This window comes from Carcharodon carcharias, chromosome 26 (assembly GCF_017639515.1).
Source record: "Carcharodon carcharias isolate sCarCar2 chromosome 26, sCarCar2.pri, whole genome shotgun sequence".
In the NCBI taxonomy this organism is placed as follows: Eukaryota; Metazoa; Chordata; class Chondrichthyes; order Lamniformes; family Lamnidae; genus Carcharodon; species Carcharodon carcharias.
In genome coordinates, this window is record NC_054492.1 from 10,665,101 (window position 1) to 10,684,393 (window position 19,293).

The 19,293-nt window shown below is 43.7% G+C and overlaps 1 protein-coding gene across 2 annotated transcripts in view; it reads right to left on the bottom strand.

The window, feature by feature from the left end:
• efl1 (elongation factor like GTPase 1) overlaps positions 1-2,689 on the bottom strand; it is a 301,855-nt gene extending 299,166 nt beyond the window's left edge. The window contains exon 1 of one of the 2 annotated variants that reach the window (XM_041175230.1): positions 2,619-2,689. The gene's annotated coding sequence lies outside the window, so the exon portion shown is untranslated. The remainder of the gene's footprint in view (positions 1-2,618) is intronic. The other variant, XM_041175231.1, reaches the window with a different exon arrangement.
• Positions 2,690-19,293: the final 16,604 nt, after the last annotated feature.

Here is a 19,293-nt window from a genome sequence, read left to right on the forward strand (position 1 = left end):
AAAAGTATTGGAGGTGGGAACAAAGGCTATTTGACAGTCAAGAATCAGTCAAACAGGTAATGAAGAGTTTGTTGAGTGTCCAATTGACCTGGGAAAGTAGTACGACCCAAGAATAGGTGTCAGGCAACCACTGGTGGGAGGTGTGGCGGTAAAGGAGTTAGAGAAAAATGACATGAGATGAAGCCTCAGTGGAGGTCTTGTGAGGAAGATGCCAAACCGGAGTTGACAACCCTAGCTAGGTGCAACATGCTGAGAAGGAGACTCACGCAAAAAATTGCACATGGAGAATTGTGCACAGGGTAACTGGCACCAAAAATGGAAAATTATTAAAATGGTAAAATCCATGCTGAATATCTGAAATAAAAACAGAAATTCCATAAATTCCCAACAGGTCAGAGCACTCCTGTAAAGACAGACCGGCACTGATATTGCACTATTCACAACCTCGGGGTGTCCCAAAGCACTTTAGAGCCAACAAAGTACTTTTGAAGTGTCATCGCTGTTGTAATTTGCACACAAGATCCCAAAAATAGCAATGTGATAACGATCAGTTCATCTGTTTTCTGATGTTGATCAGATGTAAATTTTAGCCAGGACAGTACAGAGAACTTCCCACTTGTCCCCTAATAGTGTTGTGGAATCCTTTAAATGCACCTGGAAGGGCAGGCAGGGACACAATTTAACCCTCATCCGAAAGACAGCACCTCCAACAGTGCAGCAACTCCCTCAGTTCTGCACTAAGTGTCAGCATTGATTACATGCTCAAATTCCTAGAGCGAGATCTGAACCTGAGTCAAAGGCTAAAGTACTCCCCACAGAGCCAGGGCTCAGGGAAGGGACACAGCAGCTGGGTGACATTACCGGTAGCGCTGCTTGTTCTGAAGTTGGGATTGGCGCACAGACACACACACACAGGGACAGTACTGAAGACAGGTACAGACATATGAATTAGGAGCAGGAGTAGGCCATTCAACCACTTCAAGCCCACTCCAACATTTACTAAAATCATGGCTGATCTGATTGTGGCCTTGACTCCACATTCCCACCTACCCTGATACCCTTTGGCTCCCTTGTTAATCAAGGATTATCTAACCGTACCTTAAAAATATTCAGTGACCCTGCCTCCACCTCTATTTGGGGAAGAGAGTTCCAAAAACTCAACCCTCAGAGGAAAAATTTCTCCTCATCTCCATCTTAAATAGGCAACCCCTTATTTTTAAACTGTGTCCCCTAGTCTCTCCCACAAGGTGAGGCAGTGGCATAGCGGTATTGTCACTGGACTAGCATTCCAGAGACCGAGAATAATGCTCTGGGGACCTGGGTTCAAATCCCACCACGGCAGATGGTGAAATATGAATTCAATAAAAATCTGAAATTAGAAGTCGAATGATGACCATGAAACCACTGCCGATTGTTGTAAAATTCCATCTGGTTCACTAGTGTACCTTTAGGGAAATCTGCAGTCCTTACCTGGTCTGGCCTAAACGTGACTCCAGACCCACAGTAATGTTAAAAATGCCCTTTGAACGAACGATAAATGCTCACATCCGATGAACAAATGTCAAGTCCCCTCAGGACCTTGCATATTTCAATAAGATCACCAGAGGTAAAGGGAAACAACCTTGCACCTGGCTACCTCACATGTTATTGCTCCAGGCTCCAGCACTGCTTGGCTGGGCTAGAAACATAGGAAATAGAAACCTTTCAGCCCCTCGAGTCTGCTCCTCCATTCAATTAGATCATGGCTGATTTTTTACTTCAGTGCCATAATCCCCTGATATCCTTAATAACTAGAAATCTATTGATCTCTGTCTTGAATATATTCAATGATTGACCCTCCACAGCCTTCTGGCATAGAGAATTCCAAAGATTCACGACCAAATGAAGAAATTCCTCCTTATCTCAGTCCTAAATGGCCAGCCCCTTCTCATGAAACTGTGCCCCTTGGTTCTAGACCCTCCCCCCATCCTCTCCCCTCCCCCTCCCCATCCTCTCCCCTCCCCCTCCCCTCCCCCCATCCTCCCCCTTCCCCCTCCCCTTCCCCCCCATCCTCCTCCCCTCCCCCCATCCTCCCCCTTCCTCCTCCCCTCCCCCCATCCTCCCCCTTCCTCCTCCCCATCCTCCCCCTTCCTCCTCCCCATCCTCCCCCTCCCCCCTCCCATCCTCCCCCGCCTCCCTCCCACTCCCAGCCTCCCCCCCCACCCTCCCCCTCCCCCTCCCATCCTCCACCCCATCCTCCCTCCCCCATTCTCCCCCCCCACCCGCCCCCCCAATCCTCCCCCATTCTCCCCCTCCCACCCCCGGGGAAAACATCTTTCCTATATCTATCCTGTCGACCCCTGTAAGAATTTTGTAAGTTTACAAAGAAATCAGCTCATAAGGGCTGGCCTCCCTCTTCACTGTGCCTCCCTCAGCTTCAACTGGCGGCCAAGGAGGGCCCAGACGCATGGAGTTTGGGATTCTGGAGCTGGACCCAGCCCCAAACCCCCACCCACCCACCCACCGGGAGCGGAGGCTTGCCAGCGGCTGAGAGTGGAGAGCGAAGCCCACAGCCCTGGCCCCCGACAGCGGCGTCAAAGAGCGAGGCCCCGCTCACCACTGGAGACGATCCAACCCACCTGAGAGGAATCCAGTGCCGAGCGCGACAACAGCCGGCGGACTCCAAACCACCCGCCCGGCCCGACACCCTCTGACCTCTGACGCACCTCCGGCGCTGCGCCGTTGCTAGCACGCGGCGGTTGCCGGGTGACGGTTGCTCGCCTGGAGACGGACCCCTACACAATAAAGACCGCAGCTCTCGAGCGGAGAGCCGGGCTGCTTTCCAGGCACTTCTCGCCAAGAGACTAAGCCGCAGACAAATTATATTAGCATAGTTTTATATATATATATATATATATATTTATATTTATCTGCATAAAAATATAGATAAAAAACAGCTGCAAAGATGACCCGAAAATGCATCTGCGAGATTTGTAACTGTGGGTAAGTTGAAAATGCTGCTGACAGAACTTCAGTTAGTCTCCCAGCTGTGTGTCAGGGGGTTGTCAGTTCAAGACCCAGTCCAGAGACTTGAGCACAATATCTAGGTTGGCAGCACAGTGCGGTTTTCGGATGAGAGGTTAAACCTTCCCAGTTGAAGATCCCACTGCACTCTGCAAGGAAGATCAGGGGCAATTAGTACCCCCACCACCACTACCAACCCCCCCGCCCCGCCCCCCTCCCCTCCTCCCCCAGTGCCCTGGCCAAAGCTTTAACCTTCAGTCAACATTACCAGATTGTTCTGTTCTGTTGAAGGGTCATTCGGACTCGAAACATTAACTGTGCTGCTCTCCACAGATGCTGCCAGACCTGCTGATTTTTTTTTTTGTTTTTTTTGTTACCAGATTGGTCCTTCTCCCTGCCACGGCGGCTTGCTTTGCCCAAGTTGGCTGCCACGTTTCCTACCTGACAACAGTCACGACACTTCAAAAGTACTTCACTGGCCAGGCATCACTTTGGGGCATCCCAAGATTGTGGAAAAAAGCTACATAAATGCAAATCTTTCTTTCAGAACCGATCTTGAAGCCGTTGGCAAATTATCGTCTACTTTCGGGTTAGACCTTAGCGTCACACCTTAGTAATGCCTACTACCACATGGACCCACTTCTTTTCCCTGCTAAACTACGTTTGCCATTCCTTTTGCAATTATTTAGCAGGCATTCTATTTGAGGCAACAGTCCAGGAAGAATTGAGGAATTTGGATTGGTGCTGTTTGCTGAAAATGACATTGGTGTTCTTATAATAATTTCAGTAGTGGACAAGGTGCAGAGAAAATTGTTTTGCACCTATTGTACGTTAAGTTGCATGTCAATCATGTTATGATCAAATTAAATAATGCTTGCAATTATATAGTGCCTTATCATGTTGAAATGCACCAAAATGCTTCACACAACTTTGAAAAACAGTGACAGTACAGATAGCAACATTGATCAGTGGAATTGGTTGGCTACACCCTATCCTATTTTGAACAATAACCTTCAATTCTATAATGTAGAGTAAACTTAGGGCTTTATAGGTATTACTATTATTTTGGCTAGAACTGATTTTACTGGGTTTCTTTTATAATGAAAATGACTGCGGGTGTAGATGACCATTGATGCTTGCATTATATCGTAAATGCTGCCCTCCACCACTAGCAAGAATTATTTTCATATTTAATTCATAGCTAGACAATCACAAGAATACCAGTATCAGGGGAAACAACTACTTTATGCTGTATGAGAAGAGTGTGCTGATTGGTTGGCAAGTGGCCTCTGCTTCTTAGAGGTTTTGCTATGGAGAATGTATCAGTTAATGGAAACTGACAGTTAGCTGCCAAGCATTGTACGATGTAATGCAAGCATTGTTTGAGAATTTAAAGCCGACAGCTTGCCATTGATCAGTCAAGGCATTGCCCTGAGGAATGAGTCAGCGAATGGCTGTCCCTTATTTTGTTAAGCCGAAAGGCGCAATGTGTGCACATGTTCTTTCTGTCTGCAAAGAACAGGGCCTTGTATATTAATATATGTAGCTTCCAGTACACGCAAATGCACCACACTGCAAGCCTGACTGACAGTCTTAAATTGTTTTTTTTGCACACTAAGGATTATTTAGCAAATGTAGTCCAATTGCGGAATCACATCTAATGTCTGACATTCTTTGAGTTTTGCAAGCATGGGCTGTTTAGGCACGGTCTGTACCTTGCCTGTTGCAAACAGCGTAAGGGACATGCTGTTTGATATGATTTGCCAGTCTTTGGGACATATGGCCTACATACCTAGCATCACACTGATTCTGAAATTCATGTACCACGTTACTCATTTGTGTGATAGGCAGAACATCTTTTTGGCTTTTCAGCAGTATCCTGTTAGTAGCAAATACCACTCATGTTGCTACTGCATTGTAGAAACGTGAAACAGCTAATTTCACCTGTTGTTCAAATCTTTGAGATTTTTTTGCCCTTCCAGAATATCTGAAGTAGACTGAGCACTGTTCAGAGCCGAAAGTGACAGCCTTAGGACATTGGGCAACATGAGGTAGTGTGGGCCATCAACAGCAGCAGAATTGTACTCTACCACAATCTGTAACCTCATGGCCCAGCATATCCCCCACTCTACCATTACCACCTGGTTCAATGAAGAGTGGAGAAGGGCCTGCTAGGAGCAGCACCAGGCATACCTAAAAATGAGATGTCAACCTGGTGAAGCTACAACACAGGATCACTTTGCATGCCAAACAGCATAAACAGCAAGTGATTGACAGAGTTAAATGATTCCAAAAACAATGAATCAGATCTAAGCTCTGCATTTCTGTCACATCCAGTTGTGAATGGTGGTGGACAATTAAACAACTCACTGAGGGAGGCGACTCCACAAATATCCCTATCCAGAATGATGGGGGAGCCCAGCACGTCAGTGCAAAAGTAAAGCTGAAGCATTTGGAATAATCTTCAGCCAGAAGTGCCGCATGGATGATCCATCTTGGCCTCCTCTGGAGGTCCCCAGCATCACAGATGCCAGTCTTCAGCCAATTCGATTCACCATGAGGCTACAGATTGTGGTTGTGTACAGTTCTGCTGCTGATGATGGCCCACAGATCCTCATGGTTGAAGGCATTAGTTGCTGCAAAAGCTACGGGTCTGACATATTCTGGGAATAATACTGAAGATTTGTGCTCCAGATCTTGTTGTGCTCCTAGCCAAGCTACAACACTGGCATCTACACAGCAATATATAAAATTGGCCATGTATGCCCTGTATGCAAAAAGCAGGATAAATCCAACCTGGCCAATAACCGCCCCATCAGTCTACACTCAATCATCTGTAAAGTAATGGAAGGGGTCATCAAGTGACATTTGCTTAGCAATACTCTGCTCACTGATGCTCAGCTTGGATTCCGCCATGGCCACTCAGCTCCCGACTTCATTACAGCTTTCGTTCAAAAATGGACAAAAGAGCTGAACTCCAGAGGTGAGGCGAGAGTGACTGGCCTTGACATCAAGGCAGCATTTGACCGAGTGTGGCATCAAGGAGGTTATTGGAGGTCAATCATCTCAGTTCCAGGACATCACTGCAGGAGTTCTTCAGGGCAGTGTCCTGGGCCCAGCCATCTTCAGCTACTTCATCAATGACCTTCCTTCCATCATAAGGTCACAAGTGCGGGTGTTCGTTGATGATTGCACAATGTTCAGCACCATCCGCGACTCCTCAGATACTGAAGCAGTCTGTGCCCATATGCAGCAAGACCTGGGCAACATTCAGGCTTGGGCTGACAAGTGGCAAGTAACATTCATGCCACACAAGTGCCAGACAATGACCATCTCCAACAAGAGAAAATCTAATCATCGCCGCTTGATGTTCATTGGCATCACCATTGCTGAATTCCCCACTATTAACATCCTGGGGTTACCATTGACCAGAAACTGAACTGGACCAGCCATATAAATACTTTGGCTACAAGAGCAGGTCAGAAGCTGGGAAATCTGCAGGGAATAACTCATCTGACTCCCCAAGCCCTGCCCACCATCTGCAAGGTACTAGTCGGAGTGTGATGGAATACTCTCCACTTGCCTGGATGAGTGCAGCTCCAACAACAGTCAAGAAGCTTAACACCATCCAGTCCACTTGATTTGCACCCCATCCACTACTTTCAACATTCAGTCCCCCCACCACCAATGCGCAGTGACAGCAGTATGTACCATCTGCAAAATGCACTGCAGCAACTCATCGTCTAGAATGACAAGGGCAGCAGACACATGGGAACACCACCACCTGGAACTTCCCTTCCAAACCACCCACCATCCTGATTTAGACCATAAGACGTAGGAGCAGAAGTAGGCCATTCAGCCCATCGAGCTTGCTCCACCATTCAATAAGATCATGGTTGGTCTGATAATCTTAAACTCCACTTTCTTGCCTTTCCCCCATAACCCTTGATTCCCTTACTGATTAAAAATCTGTCTATCTCAGCCATGAATTATACTTAACGATCCTGCCTCTACAGCTCTCTGCAGTAAAGAATTCCACAGATTCACTGCCTTCTGAGAGAAGAAATTCCTCCTCATCTCTGTCTTAAACAGGCTACCTCTTACTCTGCAATTATGCCCTCTGGTCCTAAACTCTCCCAGAAGGGGAAACAACTTCTCAGCATTTACCCTGTCATGCCCCCTAAAAATTTTACATGTTTCAATAAGGTTGCCTTTCATTCTTCTAAACTCCAATGAGTACAGGCCTAACTTACTCAACCTCCCCTCTTAAGAAAATCCCTCCACACCCAGGATTAACCTAGTGAACCTTCTCTGGACTGCCTCCAATGCCAGGATATCTTTCCTTAGGTAAGGGGACCAAAACTATTCACAGTATTCTAGGTGTGGTCTAAGCAGTGCCTTGTATAGTTTTAGCAAGACTTCCCTATTTTTATATTCCATTCCCTTTGAAATAAAGGCCAACATTCCATTTGAATTCCCGATTACCTGCTGAACTTCTATGCTAGCTTTTTATGATTCATGCACGAGGATCCCCCTGTGCTGCAGCTTTCTGCAGCCTTTCTCCATTTAAATAATATTCAGCTCCTCTGTTCTTCCAGCCAAAGTGCAAAACCTAAAATTTTCCCACATTATATTCCATCTGCCAAGTTTTTGCCCACACCCTTAACCTGTTGCAAGAAACATATCTTTTTACTTCTGTTGGAATGTGAATTAAAATTACAATGGCTGCAATTTGAAAGACATGTCCACTGGAACAGGATGAGAAATATATACAATGTTGCAGGCCTGGAACAGACTGTGGCATGAAAGACAGGATGGTGCCGGAAAGGCGTCCTGGACCAAGGGAGCAACTGGAAACGTTTCCAGGTGACCAGGACAGTGCTTCAGAATAGCTCCTAGCTTGAAAGAAATATGACCTAAAACCTCTTTCTCCCATGTGTGGAAGATTCCAATAAGTCCACAATAGTAGCTAGCGAGCTTTTACTCATCATATCTCTATAACTTCCTCTCTCTCTGAAAACCCCTGTCAAGAGGCAAAGGGGAAAAACACTGTTAGAGACATTGAAAGGCAAATGCTTAGCTAGTGAATTAAATAATAAAGGTGCTAGAAGACAACTTTGTGACATCAACAAGAACTGAAAGGAATTTGGAAAACATTGATCAAATCAACCCATCGAATCCTGTACTGTGGAATTAGTGCTATTGAACTGTTTTATTATGTATCATGTGTGTGTGTGTGGATTTAGGAAGAGGGTAGGATTTAAGTTATAGTGTTAGAAATTAGCAGTTCATATTTCTTTCTTTTGCCACTGGTTAACGACAGTTTGTTTAATTAAGTTATTTACTTATTAAGTTTACAAACCTGGTGCTCATATTCTGTTAACCTAAATTAAACACTTAGGTAGAATTGGGCAATCTGATGACTTGATCAAACTTTTAACATTAGTCATGGCTCAGGGAACAGTGGGACTTAATATTACAGTGCACTATCCCGAGTAAGTCGTGACATTGTCTATTTCCCTCTGTAGACTCTTCGTGTCATCCTCACCACTTACATTCTCACCATTTTTGTGCTATCCGCAAACTTAGCGATAGTACATTCGCTTCCCTCATCCATATCATTAAAATATATTGTAAATAATTGTGGCCCCAGCACTGATCCCTCTGGCGCTCCACTTCAGGTTGCCATTCTGAAAATGGCTCCCTTATCCCAACTCTCTATCTTCTATTAGTTAGCCAATCCCCTATCCATGCTAATATACTACCCCAACACCATGGGCTCTTGTCTTATTAAGTAGCCTATGTGCAGTACCTTTTCAAACACCTTTTGGAAATCCAAATATATTACATCTACTGGTTCCCCTTTATCTATCCTGCTTGTTACCTCCTGCTGACTCTGCTTGATTATATTATGCATTTCTAAATGTTCTATTACTACATTCTTTATGATAGGCTAACATTTTCCCAATGTTGGATGTTAGGTTAACTGGCCTATAGTTACCTGTTTATTTTCTCCCTCCCCTTTTGGATAAGTATATTACATGGGCAGTTTTCTAATTCTCTGGGACTTTTCCAGAATCTAAGGATTCTTGGAAGATTACCACCAGTGCATCCGCTATCACTGTAGCTACTTCCTTTAGTATCCTAGGATGCAACCCATCAGGTCCAGGAGACTTAATGGCCTTTGACCCCATTTGTTTCCCTTGTACTTTTTCTCTAGTGATAGTTATGGTATTTATTTCCTCCCTTTCTTTTGTCCCTTAATTATTTATTATTTTTGGAATGCTATGAGTGTCTTCCACCATGAAAACTGATGCAAAGTATTCATTAAACTTCTCTGCCATTTCCTGATTTCCCATTATTATTTCCCCAGCCTCATTCTCTAAGGGGCCTAAGTTCACTTCGGCCTCTCACTTCCTTTTTATATATTTAAAGAAGCTCTTACTGTCCATTTTTATATTACTTGCTAGTTTACCCTCAAAGTTTATTTTCTCCTTCTTTATTATTTTTTGGTCATCTTTTTCATTTTTAAAACTTTCCCAATCCTCTGGCTTACCACTAATTTTTGCCATTTTATATGTTTTTTTTCTTTCAATTTGATACTATCCTTAACTTCCTTGGTTAACCGTGGTTGGTTTATCCTCTTCCTACAATTCTTCCTCACTGGGATATATCTTTATTGAGAGTCACAAACTATTTTCTTTAATGTCTGCCATTGTTTATCAACTACCTTTTCTACTAAACTCCTTTCCCAGTCCACTCCAGCCATCTCTGCCCTCATTCCTTTGTAATTACCCTTATTTAAGTTAGCACAGTTGTTTCCAACCCAAATTTCTCACTCTCAAACTGAATGCTAAACTCCATAATGTTATGGTCACTGTTTCCTAGGGGATCTTTTACTCTGAGATAAGTTATTAAACCTGCCTCGTTACACATTACCAGGTCCAAAATAGCCTGATCCCTGGTTGGATCTATGACATATTGTTCTAGGAAACTGTCCCAAATACTTGCTTGTGGCTACCTCTGCCAGCTTGATTTTCCCGATCTACATGAAGATTAAAGTTACCCATGATTAATGTGCTGCCTTTTTTATATGCCCTCATTATCTCTTGATTTATTCTCTGTCCTACAATATAGCTACTGGTAGGGGGCCTATAAACTACTCCCACAAGTGTCTTCTTCTCCTTGTTTTTTCTTACCTCCACCCATATGGTTTCTACAACTTCCGATCCAAAATCATTTCTTGCTATCGTACTTATTTCATCTTGTACTAACAAAGCTACCCCACCACTCTTTCCCTCCTGCCTGTCCTTTTGAAAAGTCACATACCCCTGAATATTTAGTTCCCGGCTTCGATCTCCTTGTAGCCATGTCTCCATAATGGTTATAAGATCATATCCATTAACCTCTATTTGTGTCGTTAATTCATTTATTTTGTTCTAAATACTATGTGGATTTAAGGAAAGAGCCATTAATGTTGCCTTTTTACCATTTTTTCCCCTTTTGACCCTATTTGCTGCTGAGCTTTTATGTTTGTACACTGTCCCTTCCTGTCACACTCTGGGCATCATTAACTAAATAGTTGCCATATCCTTTTGCTTTGTAAGCCTACGTATCCCCTCTCCAGAACCTTCCCCACCACCACCCCCCTATTTAGTTTAAAGCCCTCTCTGTAGCCCTAGTTATTCAATTGCCAGGACACTGGTCCCAGCATGCTTCAGGTGAACCCCGTCTCACTGGGGTTCTCTTTTATCCCTGTACTAGTGCCAGTGCCCCATGAACTGAAACCTATTCCTCCCACACCAATCTTTGAGCCACGCATTTAAAATTTTGTTTTTATTTACCCTATGCCAGTTTGTCTGTGGCTCAGGTACTAATCCCAAGATTATCATCTTGGAGGTTTTGCTTTTTAATGTGGCTTCTAACTGTTCAAATTCTTTCAGGTAAACCACCTTTCTAGTCCTATCAATGTCGTTGGTACCAAAAATAATGATGACAATTGGATCACTTCCCTCCCACTCCAAGTCTCTCTCCAGCCCTGAGAAGATGTCCTTAACCCTGACATTGGGCAAGAAACACAGCCTTCGGGACATGCTCACAGTTGCAGACAACAGTATCTCTCCCCCAACTTATACTGCCCCCTACCACTACTATGTTCCTATTTCCTTCCCATACTTGAATGGCACCCTGCACCATGGTGTTGTGGTCAGTTTACTCATGCACCCTGCAGTCCCCGCTCTCGATCATACAGCTTGCAAGAGCCTCATAACTGTTGGACAATTGCAGGGTCCAAGACCCCCCCCAAAGCTACCCACTGTGTCCCCATACCTGCCTCACCTACAGTTACACCCTCCTGTGCCTGATCACAGACCCAATTTGAATTACCTAATCTGAGGTAATCTGTGGTTGTGACCCCCTCCTGGAGCAAATTGTCCAGGTAACTTTCCCCCTCTTTGATGTGGCGTAATGCCTGCAGCTTGGACTCCAGCCCAGACTCCAGCCCCTCAACACGGATCCAAAGTTCCTCGAGCTGCAAACACTTACTACACATGTTTTTGCTCTGGATCACCTTGGTGTCCAGCATTTCCCATGTGCTGCAGCAGCAATACATCACCCGTCCTGCCATCACTATCATATTTTATTTTAATTATTAATTAATTACTCTAATATCCCCAGCTCTTTACACTTGAAGAATCCCCTGTTCCTTACACTCTATTTTAATTATTTTTTTACGCCTATATCGATCTTATGCTGTCTCAAACTGTGAAACTTCTGCTCTTCTCTCGCTGCTTCAAACTGTGAAACTCCCGCTCTCCTCTCACTGTTCCAAACAAATTCTCAGCTCTCCTCTTGCTGTTCAACCTGTGAAACTCCCAGCTTTCTTCTCGCTGTTTCAAACTGTGAAACCCCCGCTCTCATCTTGCTGTTTCAAACTGTGAAACTCCTGCTCTCCTCTCACTGTTGCAAACTGTCAAACTCCCACTCTCCTCTCGGAAGGGACTTGGAAATATATCGGCATTCCTTCACTGTTGCTGGGTCAAAATGCTGGAACTCCCTTCCTGACAGCACTGGTTTGTGTACCTACACCACTATGGACTGTAACAGTTTAAGGAGGCAGCTCACCACCACCTTCTCAAGGGCAATTAGGCCTAGCCAGCAACATCCACATCCCTCAAATGAATAAAAAAAAACTCCTATTGACAAAGCGTATGCGGGCTCTGGGTGTGCCTAGGCTTTTACCATAGGCATTGCTATTTCCATCTTAGCTCATGTTGAACTACCAATGAAGTACATTGGTATAATCAAGTAGAATGTTTACAAATAGCAATTATGAGGTGCAAGAGGTGAAGAAATTATTATAAAAATAAAGTAATTTAATTGTTTTCATTTTTCTATCTAGAAATCTAGCTTTTGTTGAAAATTGTGCCTGTGTGTGGGTGAGAGAGAGAACTGCATGCATCATAAGTGCTGTAGTTTTCATCTCTTCCTTTGGAACAATATCCAGAATGCACCACGACTCTGGTGGAAAACTTGTAAACAACAATAATGAGGCAGGAACAACAATAAAACAAAAAACATGTTATTGTTTTGTTGGGTTTCACACAATCTAATCCATCAAAACTGAGAAAATCTACACAGAGATGTTTGAGGTGCTTGGGCTCAATTTTAATTCACTCAAAACCCATTCACTTGCCTAACCGAGTTTAGATTTTGTTGCCAAAGTCAGTCAGTCAAACCCAGAACATGGTAACTGACTACCAGATCAATGGAGATTAGAGAAGGGTAAAACCCCAGTGTCATAGTGTCACAGCAACAGCAACATTTTAGAACTACAACTTTACCATAAAGGGGATGAAAGGATGTTTTATAATCATGTAAATACTGTAAAAATGAAGAAAGAGGAAGAAGGAGGGAAGAATAAACAAATAAATATTACCTTGGTTAGATCACACTAAGCATACAACATATAGTCCTGGTCTCCACATTACAAAAAGGATATAGGAGCACAGGAGAAATACAGTAAAGATTCACAAGGATATTACAAAAACTTAGAGAATGCAGCCATCAGGAAAAGTGAAAAGGCTGGTGCTCTTTTCACTAAAAAGGAAAATAATGAGAGATATTTAGAATGATGAAGAGATTTGATAGGGTAGATGAATGAAAGATGATTCCACTTGTGGGAGTCCAAAAACAGGGGCCATCAATATAAGATTATTCACCAATAAATCCGAGAAGGAATTAGGGAGAAACTTCTTTCCTCAGACATGGGGGAGAATTTTCTCCCCATCGGGCGGGCTGGTCGGGAGCGGGTGTGGAGATGATCGCCACCTGCGATCAGCTGAGCGCCGCCATTTTATGTGGACAGGCCAATTAAGGCCCGCCCAGGATGACACGCACCTGGTAGCACTCAGTGATACCTGTGCGGGTGGGGGAAGGAGGGAGAGTCGGGGCCTGCGCTCTTACGTGCACGCACGAGAAAGATCGCAGAAATCTCCCAGGGGCACGGAGCTGCCTCAGGGAGATTAAGTTCAATTTCAAACTTTAAAATAAAAAAAGGTAAAAATCATTTACACATGTCCCCTCATGTGACAGCATCACAAGAGCTGGGACATATTTATCAAATGTTGAAAAACTATTTATTAATTTAATAAACCCTTCATGAAGCCTCATCCCGCCCGTGGATGAGGTTTCATGAAAAATGTGAAGGCCGCCTGGGTTCTTTGCCTGCCCACCAACCTTAAGATTGGACGGGCAGCCCTGTCAAATTGGATAATTGTTTTGTTAATGGCCTTAACAGGTCTTTGACAGTTTGGCGGGACACACGCCCGACGTCCCTGCATGTCATTTTACGCATCAGCGTGTGGGGCCCACCCCCGCACGCCGAACAGAAGATTCTGCTCATGGAGTAGCTAGGAAAATAGCATTGACACTTTTAAGGGAAATCTAGATAAGAACACGAGGGTGAAAGACATAAGGCTGAATTTTTGTCTCCCTACTTGAAACAAACCTAAGTTAAGAGAGCCAAAGTGAAGGCATGTGAGGCAGCAAATTTGTGTCCCCCAATGATTCCCACTGCTGTCATTTTCTTTGGGTCAGGAATCCTGGCAGGTCGCAACCCGATGTTTACTTAAAGTGATGTCAGTTTCACAATTTAAATCCCTGCTGGAAATTCAAATTTTCCTGCGTTAGGCAGATGGGTTACTGAAGACTGTGGGAATCTCACCACGTAAGTGAGTAAGTGAACCTTAGAGAAAGCCTGCTGAGGAATCAGGAACCTTTTGACAGGTAAGTTGAAAAGCTGGTGCCAACATCCCTCCTATCCCCCATGCTCCCTGCATGCCCCTTTATTCCCCCTTGCCCCTCCACCCCTCACTCTCGTCCATATCCTTTCCTTATACAATTGCCCCTTTCATGCCTCCCACTCCCCCAGTATCCTCTATGTAAATAACCAATGAGCCATTGAAAGTCTGGCAAGTCATTGAAATGACCCTGAACATAAGCAGAGACTTTGAAAATCTCATTTCACAAAATGCTCAGTTTACAACCTTTTAAAAGTGTCAATCAGTGATAGCCATTCATAGTATCAATGTCAAAAGCTTTTATCCACTTAACACTTCTTAATCTTGTGCAAATAAACACATAGGCATTGTAAACCAGATTAAAAAAAATAACTTTTTAAAAATTCATTCCTGGATGTGGGCATCACTGGAGAGGCTAGCATTTATTGCCATTCCCCAATTGCCCTTGAGAAGTTGATGGTGATCTGGATTCTTGTATTGCGCAATCCATGTGGCATAGGTACACCCACAGTGCTGCTAGTCAGGGAGTTCCAGGATTTTGACCCAGTGACGGTGAAGGAAAGGCAATATATTTCCCAGTCAGAATGGTGAGTGGCTTGGATAGAAACTTACTATATGGTAATAAAGATGTCATTCATAAAAGCCTGCACTCCTCTGCCAGCTATGTCAACATTGCCTGCTGAGCTGAGTGAATTATCCATTCTTGGAGCTCAGCCAAACATTCATAGAGGGCATCTGACAACTCTATCCATAGAAGCAGTTAGAACAGATGACCAGACATCCGTTCTTCCAGATGGCTTCATTATGAGGGGTGAGGACTAGGGGGCCTAACAACTATGTAGGGGACTGGGCCAGTGTCCCAGAGTGCTAAGGCAGCTTTCTAACCAGCCTGTCTCAGCACCTGCCTGCCTACATTGCTACCTTGGAGGCAGCAGATCTGAACCTTGCTCATCCACATCTCACAAAGGCAAAAATTCTGTGGGAGTAAGATGTGACTGGCTTGGGATTGCAAAGTCAGGAAACAGCCCAAAACATGTTTCTCAAAGCAGAGGTGAAGATCTAGCCCATAGGATTAGATGAAGCAAGGTGGGAGGAGGCATGTGTGGAGCATAAACACCAGCTGAGATACCAAGTAAATTCTGTGTAATTCTAAGTTAAAGTTCTTAAATCTTGACCAAATACAGCAAATAGTGTGGATGCCGATCAAAAAATATATTTTTCAATGTAATGTTAATGATGTAACCTTGATGCCACAATAGTCCTGATGGATAAGCAATAGTTAACAATGTAAAAAAAAATGTATTAATTTGGCTGTAAAGCACTTCAAGACATCCTGAATTTGTGAAAGGTACTGTATAAGTGCAACATTTTGGGTGGGAATTTTTTGGTCCCGCTCACAGCAGGAATCATCTCGGGCTGGACAGAAAAGTTGATGGATCAGCCAAAGGTCAGTTGACTTTGGGCTGGAATTTCCTCTGCTGCGGCAGACAGGACCAGAAAATCCCAGCCTTTCTTTCTTTAAATAGCTGGGAGTAGAAGCTTTTGGGGAGGGAACAAAATTATTTGCACATGGGACAAATTTTGTAAGGTAGTAGGTGATTGGTACTCCGGTTATTCTATCTATGAGACCCTATATCTTTTGGTATCAGTGGCATCTATACTCCTACCTTGTCAGTTATGTGATATATTGTTTCAGTGAATTTGCTGTATTGGCATGAGGAGGGGACTGCTGTTGTGTTTAGGTTGCAATGAAACTGTCGAAAATATTAGAAACCATGCTCCAGCCTTGAATTACCCAACCAAAGGAGGTAAAATATATTTTTGTTGAGGGTGTTTTAAAGTCAGTGTTAACCACTTCCTGTTTGTGTTCATTTATAGTTAAAAATAAAATAATAGATATCAGGGATCCTATTAGAAGGGAGTAATTCTATTGTTACATTCAGATATCGCCATGAAGCTTGACAGAAATGATCAGATGGTTATAAATGTAATATGAAGCCTAAGATGGAATTACTACCTTCAATTCACTTCCTGGTTTTTATAAGCCAGTATAATATATGCACAGAGATAAAAGCAAAGAACTGCAGATGATGGAAATCCAAAACAAAAACAAAAACAGAAGTACCTGGAAAAACTCAGCAGGTCTGGCATCATCGGTGGAGAAGAGCACAGTTGACGTTTCGAGTCCTCATAACCGTTAACCAGCTTATATTTCACCCCTTTCCTATTTTTACTTAGTTCTGTTGAAGGGTCATGAGGACTCGAAATTTCAACTGTGCTCTTCTCCACCAATGATAATATATGCACAATTTACTCATAATATTTTCCTCCGATATATTTTTAACAGTTAACTGATGTGATATTATTAGGATTATTGGTGATTGTTAACACTGTCAACAGGTGGATTAGGCAGCTTTTCAGTCTCGGCCCAAATGCTCATGTCCTAATAACTGATGAATTCGGCCGCAGAATCCTGGGATATTTTATGACCTGATGCCATAACATTCCTGATTAAAGTTAATAAGCGCAATACAAAATGTAAAACAAACCACACAAGTATCCTGTTCATTAATTTTTCATTTTATTCTAAATTAAAGAAGAGTTAAATATTGAGCTATTTATATTAGTATCAGAGCAGCGTTAAGAGTTGATATTGGCAGCCTCCAGTAACAATTCCAATGTTAAGCAGACTCTGTTCTCTCTCTCCTTGTCCAATCTCTTCCCACTTACATCTGCGATTTCTTTGATGCCCTATGTCATATCAACAATTTCCAGTTCCCTGGCCCTAACTACCTCCTCTTTAACATGGATGTCCAATCCATCTATCCATCTACACCCCCCACCAGGATGGCCTGAGGCCTCTCCGCTTCTTCCTTGAATAGAGGCCCGAACAATCCCCGTCCACCACCACTCTTCTCTGTCTTGCTTAACTTGTTCTCTCACTGAACAATTTCCCCTTTAACTTGTCTCACTCCCTCCAAATAAAAGGTGTGGCTATGGGTACCTGCATGGGCCTGTTATGGCTGTCTCTTTATGGGGTATGTGGAACATTCCTTGTTCCAGTCCTACTCAGGCCCCCTCCCACAGCTCTTTCTTCGGTACATTGATGACTGTTTTGGTGCCACTTCATGCTCTCATCTGGACCTGGAAAAATTTATCAATTTTACTTCCAATTTCCACCTCTCCATCACCTTCACATGGTCCATCTCTGACACTTCTCTTCCCTCCCTTGACCTCTGTGTCTCAATTTCTGGTGATAGACTGTCCACCAATGTTCACTACAAGCCCTCCAACTCCCATAGCCAACTTGACCACAGCTCCTCACACCCTGCTTTCTGTAAGGACTCCATCCCATTCTCTCAGTTCCTTCACCTCCATTGCATCAGTTCTGATGATGGCACTTTCCAAAATGGTGCTTCGGACATGTCTATGTCTTCCTTCTTCCTTAACCAAGGTTTCCCACCCACTGTGGATGACAAGGCCCTCAACCATGTCCAACCCATCTCCCACATCTGTGCCCTCACACCTTCATCTCCCTCCCAGAACCCTTGTCCTCAATTTTCACCCCACCAGCCTCTGCATCCTCCGCCATTTCTGCCAACTCCAGAATGATGCCACCACCAAACACAGCTCCCCCACCCCTGCCGTTGGCATTCTGTAGGGACCATTCCCTCCGGAACACCCTGGTCCACTCCTCCATCACCACCCCCCCCCTCCTCCCCCCCCCCACACCTCATGCAATCGCAGAAGGTGCAACACCTGTCCTTTTACCTCCTCACTCCTCACTGTCCAAGGGCCTAAACATTCCTTTCAGGTGAAGCTGTGCTTCACTTGCATCTCCTTCAATTTGGTCTACTGCATTTGCTGCTCCCAATGCAGTCTCCTCGACAGTGGAGAGACCAAACGCAGACTGAGTGACGGCTTTGCGGGATGCCTTCAGTCTGCAAGCATGACCCAGACCTTCCTGTGGCTTGCCATTTCAACACCTCATCCTGCTGTCATGCCCACATGTCTGTCCTTGGCCTGCTACAATGTTCCAGCGAAGCCCAACGCAAACTGGAGGAACAGTACCTCACCTTCCGATTAGGCACTTTACAGCCTGTTACACTGAGTGTAACAACTTCAGATCATGAACTCTCTCCTCCATCCTCACCCCCTTTTTATCCCCTTTTTTTCAATATTCATTCTCATTTCTTAATTTTTATTTTTAAAATTTTTAATTTTTAATCCACTTATTTTTATTTATTTTCATTTTTATTCATTGTTTTATTCCCACCTTTTATCCTATTTTCAATCTTTTTCCCACCACCATCTCCTCCCCTCACCCCACCCCCACAAGGACCACCTGTCACTTGTTCATGTTGTTCTTTTCCCTTACCCTTGTCGTGCCATTATCACATTATGTTTTCTGACTTTAATGCCATCATCCTTTAGCCAGTATCACTATTATTAACATCCCTTTGTCCTTTTGTCCATGATATCTCTGGTAATCTCCCTTTTGCCTCTGCCTATCACTGGCCTTCTATCTAGCTTCATCTGCTACACGCCCCCACCCCTTTAAAATTTTAAATTTCATTACATTTTTGATGATACCTCATGCAGATTTCCTGTCACATAGATGTTGCAGTGGAACTAAAGAAATGCCCATACTTAATAATCTACTTTATTAAGAAGTAAACGATCTATCCAAGTATAACTGATACACTGTAACTTCTCCAGTCCATAAATCTATTGTTCAGAAACACCAGTTGTCCAGAAAGTTTTCAGCAGACCCAAGCAACTAACCGCAATACTTTAACACAGCACTTTGGGAGCAGAAATATGGAAGATACTGTATTTGGATATGTAAAACAATTTTTATTATTCCTTTCTAATGTTTTGTCATTGTTTTATGCTTCAGGCAAATATTTATATGTATTGTGTTTCACAGTTCACACGCTTGTGGTTAGGCATTCTATCATTTTATAATCCAGAAAATTCCAAAACCCAG